The 11,015-nt window shown below is 42.9% G+C and overlaps 1 long non-coding RNA gene across 1 annotated transcript; it reads right to left on the minus strand.

The window, feature by feature from the left end:
* Positions 1–1,002: 1,002 nt before the first annotated feature.
* Positions 1,003–7,852, minus strand: LOC142767059 (uncharacterized). Its single transcript, XR_012884731.1, has 3 exons — positions 7,723–7,852; positions 2,657–2,777; positions 1,003–1,139 (listed from the first exon to the last, which is right to left on the minus strand). It is a non-coding gene; the product is annotated as an uncharacterized LOC142767059 (long non-coding RNA).
* Between the last annotated feature and the right edge of the window lie 3,163 nt (positions 7,853–11,015).

The following is an 11,015-nucleotide window of genomic DNA, read 5'->3' on the forward strand; positions in this document are numbered from 1 at the left end:
CAGTCATCTATAGGCCTCGACTTAGTACAGCCTACACAAAAGCCTTTCTGTATAGAATAAGGAAAGCTGGAAGTCCTACCTGCTCATGTGCAGAAGTTCAAGAAGACGTGGAGCACATTCTTCTGTATTGTAAAAACCAAGACGTACCTCAAAAGAACCTTTTTCAAAAACTCAATTCTTTGGATAAGTGACCTCCATCAATTGCAAAAATCTTGGGTTCATAGCCAAAAGGAAATCTACAAGCCACTGCAGCACGTGCAGTCGTTCACTTTCTGGAGGAATCAGAAATAGCTCAAAAGTACTAAACAAAAAACAAATGTACTTTACTGTTAACCGGTATGTTTCAAAACAGTATTTTTCGTGTTTCACTATGACAGTTTTGGGAAAACCTTTCTGAAAACAGTTCAGTATTTAAGCGACAAGATCACCTTGGGCATTTTATTGAACTTTCATGTTTTCTGTGAACACTTAAATTGGCGTGATTACTTGTGTTTCAACAAACTCAGTGTGGTGCGTACACATTTCTATGTAGTGTGGACACATTTCTGTGTGGTGTGGAAACTCAGTGTTGAAAAACGCGAACTCATTGTGTAAGTGTTGTGCTATGTACATATGTATAGCCTTGTGTTTGCTACAAAATGTGCGATGTCGACTTTTCTGCAAGAGAAGAAGAGTAGCCGGCGCCACGCATTGGCACCAACCTCTCCTTATGTACATTTAATTCTCCTTATCTATATTTATTCCTTATATATACATCTCCTTATATATATTTATTGAAAATCTAATTACACTCCTTTCTATCTGGACGGATACTAAAATTTTGTGGTGGTCAATTCATGAGGCAATAATCTACCTTAACGAAAGGAATAAATGGCTGAGTGAAAAGCGTTGCAGGGCCTTTAAGCGCTTTCTTTATTGAGAACTTTCACTGCAACTTGCCAACGAACAGTAGTATTACAGCTTCATAGTTCTACCTCGTGGTGGAAAGAAAATTATGCACATTGTTTTAATTCACAAGTACCGGTTCGCTTAGACGGATTATTTCAGTTCACTTGCCCCGCGGAGAGCCTACGCAGTCAGAGAAACACTTTTTCTTTAGGGGTGGCCATAAAAGAGTAGGTGTCCATTTCGAGATCACGCTGAAAAAGAAAACAAGAAAAATGCAGATCGTCTCAATGAACGTTTCCAAGGATCACATTCTCGAATACCACTGGCACGTGATATTCTGCAGGGCGAAGAGCTTTCATTACCAAGATATAGTTCGTGTTAATGTGTGTGTGGAGAATGAATAAAAGTTAAATTATTCCTAATCGCAATTCTTCGAGAATGTAAAAAGCGATTCGAAACAGTGAAAAAGTTGAATTTTGAGTGGCAGAAATACGCTACAGTATAACGACACGTGGTACTGCTATCTATTGTCTAATATTGACCATTTTGAAGGCTATTGGAGCCCCTTCACACAGTTAAAACCTTTCGTTAAGATCCTATTAAATAAGGCTGACGTAGCTTCAATTAAAGGGGCCAGACCCGTGAGTTTAAAGTTTTGTACCAAGAGTTACCAAGCGAGACAAAAAGTAAAACAATGTATGTATTAACCATAATTGTTTACTACCAATTACAAAATACGAATGACTGTGACTAAACAACATGTAGTAAGGCAGAACAATAGCACTTAACAGTGACGAAAGGTTGCGGTATCAATTCAAGGGGGAAAACGCATGCAGAGCAACTAATTGATGGAATGTCATGAAAAAGAACGGCTAGCATATTTGAGCGTGCTGCGCTATAATCAAGCACAATTGATGTAAGGAAAGAACACACAGAGGATGTGGGTGAACTATCAACGTTCGCAGCTCGACATTTAACGTACGGCTTCAATAGAATGGAGGCATAGAACGTACGCACAGGTATAAACGGAACCGATGCTAACTACCAAAAGTCACAGTTGTAAGTTTAGTGTGTTGAACAGAGTGGTTGATTCAAAAACGGGCTCGTGCAGCAAGGAAGGTTGCCTTCTGGTGCCCTTTGACATTAACGCAGTCTTTGCAGTAAACGAGCACGACGTACACGCACCACCACCCTCACAAGATGAATGCGTGAGTGCATAAGCGCCCCATAGGACGGAGAACGCGCAATTGAAAAGCGCACGTTTAAGCGATCGGAGCACCGAGGGCGCTTTTGGCGCCATCTTGCTGCTAATGCGGAGAATGCGTGGACATCTTCTTTGATCGGCTTATAGTGAGTGGTCAACTTTGTATATAGATAGCGCTCCGCTAGCAGAGACGTGCGCTTTCGCGGCGGAGCCTCGGCCTTGTTTGATTGAATGCCACCGAACGAGAAATATTTTCTGAATTGTGTCTTCCTGCTTCATATATATATATATATATATATATATATATATATATATATATATATGTGTGTGTGTGTGTGTGTGTATATATGTATATATATATACGGCCCATCACTACAGTAAAACCAGCAGGGCTATCGGAAAAAACCACACAATTATTTTTGTTTCGAAAGAAGACAGTAAGTAATTACTGCAGATACCCTTTTAGCGCTACATATTGCTAATATTATCGTGGCCTAGCCGAAGTGTTCGTTGTTCACCTACTTTTTGGCTCTCCCCCAGAGAAATGGAATAGTGTCTCAGTACCTGCGCTGTTGCCGAGGCCAGCTCGGCAAGCGCAAGGCGCTGACCAAGGCATATGCACGGCCCCAGGCCGAAAGGGATGTAGGCGGTTGGGTTCACTGAGCGTTTGTTTTCTGGACTGAATCTGAAATCAAGAAATATTCGTATAGCTCTTCTCACAAAAAGCTTCTTGTGGCATTATTTGAGCGCATATACAATGTTTAGGGACATAAGTCAAACCAATTCAGAACTAATGTTGTACGCGTCATAATTTATTCTACGTGCCGCGCACATCACGAACGTTGAAATGCTTTCATTTGTTTGAAATTTGTTATGTAAAGGTTTTTTGCGCCCTTAGCAGCAAATGCGGAATCTACAAGAAAGGCAAGATTCACAAGAACTAGAAATGTTAAAATCTTTACTTAGTGAAGGTTTAGCGTTAGCAAAATATTTCGTGTAGATACACCACCACCTAAAAAAAGCCTTCTCTTCACAGGCCGTTGAATGCACTTTCGAAGTCATCAGCTACGCTGCCATCTGCACTTCAAGCTTCAGCGTTGCAAAGCAGGTTACCATCGCTCTTGCATTGACGGATGATATGCATGACACAATTTGTTCATACTCCAACGCTGCTATCAAGGCATTTCTGAAGGGCATGGTGGCTCTTCAGGTCCTACAGATCCTTAAAAAAGCCAAAGGCCTCAAAAATTACTTATTTGTCTGGTGTACTGCACATCTTGGACCAATTAAAGTGACTCGATCAATCAGAACAAGGAGGCGCATTCGGCTGCAGGAGAATTGACTGACGATGTGCCGGGTGACACGCCATTTCCTGGGCGATCTGAGCCTCTCGCACTTGCAGTGAGATATGCAAGCACCATTACATCTCAAGAAGAGTTCGCCCCAGCCACAAATTTCGCTGTGCAGGGCGAGAGCTGTCACTGTCAGACTGCTAAAAAAAAATCTTCCCGAGCCCGCGGCGCTGCACACAATATACCGCGAACAGGGCCCACGCGAGAGCGGGTCAGGTTTAACCTGACCGTCCCCGAGTGTGCCTAGCCAGGTGACGTCGACTTAACTCGCTCCTAATGGGGACATAAAACGTTCGTTTTCTTGACTCTCTCATAAAAGCTTCAGGAATCATATCAAAAATGATGAAGCTCAACAACACCATTATTCTCTCGGGGAGCCCCGCCGCGGTGGTCTAGTGGCTAAGGTACTCGGCTGCTGACCCGCAGGTCGCGGATTCGAATCGCGGCTGCGGCGGATGCATTTCCGATGGAGGCGGAAATGATGTAGGCCCGTGTGCTCATATTTGGGTGCGCGTTAAAGAACCCCAGGTGGTCGAAATTTCCGGAGCCCTCCACTATGGCGCCTCTCATAATCATATGGTGGTTTTGGGACGTTAAACCCTACATATCAATCAATCAATCTCTCGGGGAAAACTGATAATGATAAAAAACTGTAAACAAATTATGCGGAGCATATTTTAACCTACCGAACAACTTACTTAATATAGGCATTACAACGGGAGCCTAAATTGAATTGTACTGAAAGAAGGTTTAAGCTACAAAGTAAATATTGGCCGCGTATATTCATGCTTTCAAAGACGCTGCATGACAATGATGGAGCCATCTGGCAGTAATGCGAATCAACGAAAGCTCGTTTCGAATGCAGCAGTACTTACAGTTGGCAGCACCACGTCGTTTTAGTCAAAGCCCCTTAAAAGTTTACCGAAGTGTATTAAACACGCAGTCTTTTTTTTTTCGTAGCGCCGCATTGTCAGCGTAGCGTAAATGAACGCTTGAGTTTTTGCAATTTTGTATCTATGCAATTTCTAAGTAAAAGGCGCTGCCAAACACCGACATGTTAATGCTGAGTCGAAAATATGCATCGTATAATCGCACTTTCATTGACAAAGTTCACAAGAATATTTGCAGCTACCAGTAAAGATGAAGAGGCAGGGTGGTATATTCAGCGTGCTCTTCAACTTTCACCGGGTGGATAAATTGTAGGACAGACACCAATAGACTGACAGACAGACCAACGACAACGTTCACGCCAAAGTATTCCAAGAAAGACTGGTCTTTAAGAATCCAAATTCAGAAAAATGTTTAATTCGATGGAACATAACGAAGGTTCCTGTAACAAACGATGGTAGTCGGGCAATGAAAGGGTTTATATTGTATTGAGGGAGCTTTGTACCACTATTTCATCACTTGCAGTAAATGCTGCAAGTCAGTGGTTAAAGCACATCAGAACATGCGAACCAAATATTAGAGCGCACCACGTGGCATAAAATATGAAATAATTTCCAAAGTCAGCTATAAATCACTGCTTTTTCTGTCGACTTGTGAAGCCATACGGCCGACGTCACGGCCTTTGGGTGATTGGAGCGTCCCCAGCTTTATAGTTATCGAGGGTTTCCAGTTGTGCTCAACGCTTTTTTGCTATTTTATTTGCCGACTGGTTTCAAGTACTTTTTAGACGCTTGTTGCGCTTATTTGAGCCGATTTTAATTTCTCAAGCAAATATTCATTTATTTTATTTAGAAACACTGTAAACTCCCTATAGAGGGTCATAACAGAAAAGGTACGACATACTGTACAAACAAATTAGGGATATAACTATCCCCAATTGATAAACCAGTTATACATATATACAAATCCGTGAAAGCTCTACAATCCAAACGAAAAACGAAAAACACACCCTGATTCGCAATGCAACGAATAAACGATCGCAATCATATTTACAATAAATCACATAAATTTAAATCAAGTAATTGCACAAACTCATTAACATCACTCGCATTGACTATGCTACTCGGTAACCCATTCCAACCTTCAATGACATCGGGGAAGGAAGTATGACGGTACACCTTCGTTCGTGCAAAATAAGGGTGCAGTGCTCGTGTATTGTTTGCCCTATCACTTCCTTTCCCAGGTTGTTCTATGTAGTCAATTCTGTTAACTTTAAACTCACCTTCTAACAATTGAAAAAGAAACTTTATTCTATTTTTGCGTCTGCGCTTGTGGAGCGTCTCCAGATCACATAGTTGTAGCATTTCTGTGACTGAGTTGTTCTGTTTATATCTCGAGCATATAAAGTGAGCTGAAAGCCGTTGTATGCGTTCAAGTTTAATTACAAGCACTTTTTGGTGGGGACTCCAGACAATACTAGCATATTCCAGTATCGGCCATATGAAAGTTTTAAAAGCAAGAAGTTTTGCGTCTATACTAGCACCCTGCAGTTTTTTTCTTAATATGTAAAATTTTTGTGAGGCCCTAGAGCAAACGTTATCAATATGTGTGTGCCACTTTAGGTTATGCGTTATTGTGAGACCTAGGTACTTAAACGCAATAACTGTCAACAAGGTGTGATTCCCGATACAGTATTCAAATGGAATTATCGTTTTTTTCCTAGAAATGTGGGTGACGGTAGATTTCGAATAATTGATTTCCATTCCCGAAGCTTCACACCATGAGTGTAATTCCTTTAGACACTCGGCAATGTTCAATTGGTCCTTCCTACCAGTCACTCGCGTGTAAATTAAACAATCATCAGCAAACAGTTTGAGTTTAACATGGGGTTTTGCTATATCTGCGATATCATTGACTTATATCAGAAACAATAAGGGCCCAAGAACCGAGCCTTGTGGAACCTTAGAAAACACTTCTAGTGAGCTAGACATATAGTTATCGATTTTCACGACTTGCTTCCTGTCATTTAGGTAGGCTTTAATCCAACTAAGTAAAAGTTGACTTAGTCCAGCGCAGTGAAGCTCAGTGAAGGGAAGTCCAGCGCAGTAAACTCCAGCGCTGTGAAGTCCAGCGCAGTGAATATATGTACTTTATAATCATCAAGTTTACTAATCTGCGTTTGCCGTTCAATAATCGAACGTTTGTCGGCGACTTTGAGTATATAGCTGAGTCTATTATATGTATATGTGGCTCTCCGTAAAGGGGAGAATATGTTCGTGGGAGAGACGCCACACCCTCCCAAGTCAATGTAGTAGGCAAGTTTTGCACTTACCCTGACCTTCTTACCACGTGCGCATGGTGAAGGTTGAGCGTTGAATACAAACATACGTTGGTGGATGCAACAAATAACGTTAACGACGTGCCCAAAGCGTGCCTTCGACCGAACGGAGGCACGTCAGTCTGCACGTGACAAACGTGCATCTATAGATTCGTCTGGAGCCAGCATTAAAAAGTAGCTGTGTGACTTCGTCCTTAGTTGCGTATATTTTCAATGTACCAATCGATTACGTGTTGTTAATAACATATTTTACTGTTATTTTTTATTCATATAAAAAGATATATTCAAGAACAGTACGATTTTTGTTTCCGCTTCATTTGGGCTTGTTTTAAGATGAGTATTCACTTTTTTGCTATGTAAGATCTAGCAACATTCTCACCACGTGTCCGCGCTCGCTTTCATTTTGAGAGTAAGTAGCGTCTACGAAAAATAAATAAAAAACACCGAACTAGTCATTACGCCCACAGGGTAAAACGTCTTGCCCTTCGTCATCGCCTATAGCTCAATTTCTCAAAGCACTCGTCGGGACGCGGGAAGAGGGAGTGTAAATACAGCGCGTGACAAATCATTGTACATACATCTCGTGCTCTCAAGATTCTAAAATTTTTCGGGTGATTCATTCCTGAGCAGATCAACATTTTTATTGAAGCAACAAGCTGCTTGCTTGAGAAAGTGCTACCAACCAAAAGATAACTTAAGCCCATACCATTTTTAAATTTCACATTTTCTGTATAGTTTCCTCTCTACTTTTTTATAGAATATTAGTCATTTATTATTCTCCGGTACAACTTCTTCTAAAGTCACAGCCTGACCTAGCTATCTTTAGCGATTCTCTGTTTTCGTTTTGTTCATGCTGGGCTGGGTGTCCTGAAAGCTACTTTCGATGAATAACAATTATTAGTATAGAATTAGGAATATGGCATAAACTGTGACAAGGCTGGTGGGTCCTCGGTCAGGCACTATGCCATTTGTTTCAACATCATTTTTGATTTTAGTAGAAGGAAACAATACAACAGGTTTTATATATAAAAAACCCACCTATATTTACCCACCTCTACGGGTCAAACTTCTCCGGCTCAATCCAGTACTGTGCAGTATGGTGCAACTGGTACGTAGGCACCATAACTGAGGTGCCTTTCTTGATGAGGTACTTTTCGTAACGATAGTCTTCTTCCGCGCACCGAGTTGTAAATCTGTGGCAACTATTGACAGAAATTTACAATCATGAATTCACAGCGAAGACTTACTGAAACACGTCTGTACCACTGAAATTCTTTACAGCACAAACTGACCGCTTTAAAAGCTCCGTTCTTAAATAATCGACCAGCTGTGATCACGCCTAATACGGCACTGTTCATTTTATTGTGCACTTGCTGGCTTTTCAAGAGAAATCATTACCAACCCGTGCATTAAAAAGATATAGAAGCTGCACACTAAGCACTTACTTTCTTTGACTACTAGTTAGATTGAGTCAGTGTGTCAGCCAACACTTGGGTTCGCTTCTATAAGCCAGAATTGGTTAAATAAGTAAGCGAAGGTAACAAAAAATTATTGTAACCGCCAACAAACGCCTTATTGTTTAGCAACATTTAAACTGAGTCATTTTACCTGTCAATCAATGTATTATTTCATTGCGAGCTGACGTATTAAAGAAGAAAAGGTAATCATGCTACACGTGCACCATTTTGTAACGTGCATATTTTGCACGTACATGTTTCGTTCTTCTTTCTTTTATTTCTTTTTCTGTTTCTCTTTAATAAACAAACCAGTTGTCAGCCAGCAATCTTGTTGCTAAGTCTTCTTTCGTTATTCGTTTCTAATGATATGAAGCTAAGGGTAAGTTCGATTGTTTTGGTGTGAAAACATATTATAATAAGGTATCACAATGCTGCAACACTTATTATCAACTAACACATAAATAATGATTTATTTCTCTTTATATAGCTCATTACATGAGAAAACGTTACTCACTCTGAGACAGTCATACACGAGCCTCAAAAATATTTTGGCAAGTCAATTCGTGCTATCAATGTTGTTACGGAAAAGATTTATTCACCGACAGCAGGTCTTCCTAACGGCTTAAAGAGCGCACAGTCGTGCAAGCCAACGGAGAAGCTCGAGAGACCAACCCATAACAACCACGTTGTCGTCTTTCTCCTTTCGGGTGCCATTTCAGCTGTGAAGAAGCGACAGTTTTATACACGTATCATCACACCGGCCGGTAAGGCACCGTCTCACAGGTAAGGCCTGTTAAATGAGCCAGTCCGCGTTGTAAGGCTTGAGACGAGAAACGTGGACTACTTCCGTTCTGGCTGCAGCAGCCGATGAGTTTGTGGTAGCGGCAATCTCGTGTGTTACAGGTGTGACCTGACGAAGGGCTCGGTAGGGCCCAGCGTATCGCGATAGTAGTTTCTCGCAGAGGCCGACACGTCAAGATGGGAGCCACAGGAGAACAAGAGATACCGCAGAAAAAAACGGCATCCCTATGTCGATGGTCGTGAAGAGACTTTTGTGCTGTCAGCGACGACAACTGAGCGCGGGCTACCGCGCGTGCCGTGAGAGCACGGGTGATCGCATCCTGAGCGTACGAAGTGGAGGAAGGTTGGTCTGATGAAAGCGGTGTGTCGAAGGGCAGCAAGGAATGACGTCCGAATAGTACATAAAATGGGGAGTAGTCTGCTGTTTCATGACGCGACGAGTTATAGACGAAGGTGACGAATGGCAGAGCTATGTCCCAATCAGTGTGGTCGGTAGATACGTGCATGGAAAGGATGTCTCTCAATGTGCGGTTTAGGCGCTCTGTAAGGCCGTTAGTATGAGGGTGGTAAGATGTGGTGAAGTTGTGGCGGGTAGCACAAGATCGGAGTAGATCATCAGCCTCACGAGATAGAGGGTAGCGACCACGGTCTGTGAGCAGGTGAGACGGAGCGCCATGCTGCAGAATAATGTCGTAGAGCAGAAAGTCGGCAAAGTCTGTTGCGCAGCTGCTTGGTAGCGCTCGAGTGATTGCATACCGAGTGGCATAATCTGTGGCCACTGCAATCCATTTATTCTTCAGTTGTAAATGTAGGAAGGGGACTCAGAAAGTACAACCCCACTCGATAAATTGGCTCGGCTAGAACTTCATTAGGTTAAAGAAGACTGGCAGTGGGAGTCGTAGGCTTCTTTCGGCGTTGGCAAAGGTCGCAAGATGTGACGTAACGGCAAACAGAGTGGTAGAGGCCCTTCCAGAATAGTCATTGTCGAACTTGGTCGTAAGTTCTGGAGACTCCTAGATGTCCAGAAGTTGGAGCGTCGTGGAATTGTCGCAGAATATCCTTTCGCAGGTGATGTAGTACGACGAGTAAAAGTTCCACGCCGTCGGGGTGTAAGTTGCGGCAATACCAAACGTTGTCTTGAAGCAGGAATCTGCTAAGGGAAGGGTCAATAATGGTGAGCATCGGCTGCTGACCCGCAGGGCGCGGGTTCGAATCCCGGCTGCGGCGGCTGCATTTCCGATAGAGGCGGAAATGTTGTAGGCCCGTGTGCTCAGACTTGGGTGCACGTTAAAGAACCCCAGGTGGTCTAAATTTCCGGAGCCCTCCACTACGGCGTCTCTCATAATCATATATAGTGGTTTTGGGACGTTAAACCCCACATATCAATCAATAATGGTGAGCAGCGATGGATCTCGGCGCTGTTCGTCGGCCACGTTCACAAAGTCAGTGATGGCTAAAACGCAGGCATCAGATTCCAAATCAGTAGAGTTGGGTGGATCAACGGGATTACGGGATAAGCAGTCAGCATCACTGTGCATCTTTCCAGATTTGTACACAACCGAGAACGTGTACTCCTGTAATCGAAGTGCCCATCAGCCGAGCCTTCCTGTCCTTAAGCGTCGGCAGCCAGCAAAGCGCATGATGGTCCGTGATGACTGCGAACGGATGTCCGTACAAGTACAGACGGAGCTTCGCAATAGCCCAAACGAAATCTAAGCATTCCCGCTAAGGGATGAAATAATTTTTTTCCGCTTGCGACAGAAGACAACTATTGTTGGCTATCACACGAACGGTGCCATTCTGTATCTGAGCGAGTATAGCACCAATTCTATGGCCGCTTGCATCGGTGCGAAGCTCTGTTCCAGCCGCTGGATCAAAATGAGCCAACACAGGTAATGATGTGAGGGCAGTAATCAATGACGCGAAGGAATGTTCTTTGCCCCTCCCCAAGAAAAGGCCTCGTTCTTTTTGAGGAGATCCTTGAGGGACCTAGCAATATCTTCGAAGTTGAAAATAAAGCGGCGGACATATAAGCAGAGCCCAATAAATCTGCGAACTTCATAGGTGGAACATGGAACCAGGAATTC

This window comes from Rhipicephalus microplus, chromosome 7, assembly GCF_043290135.1.
Source record: "Rhipicephalus microplus isolate Deutch F79 chromosome 7, USDA_Rmic, whole genome shotgun sequence".
NCBI classification, from domain to species: Eukaryota; Metazoa; Arthropoda; class Arachnida; order Ixodida; family Ixodidae; genus Rhipicephalus; species Rhipicephalus microplus.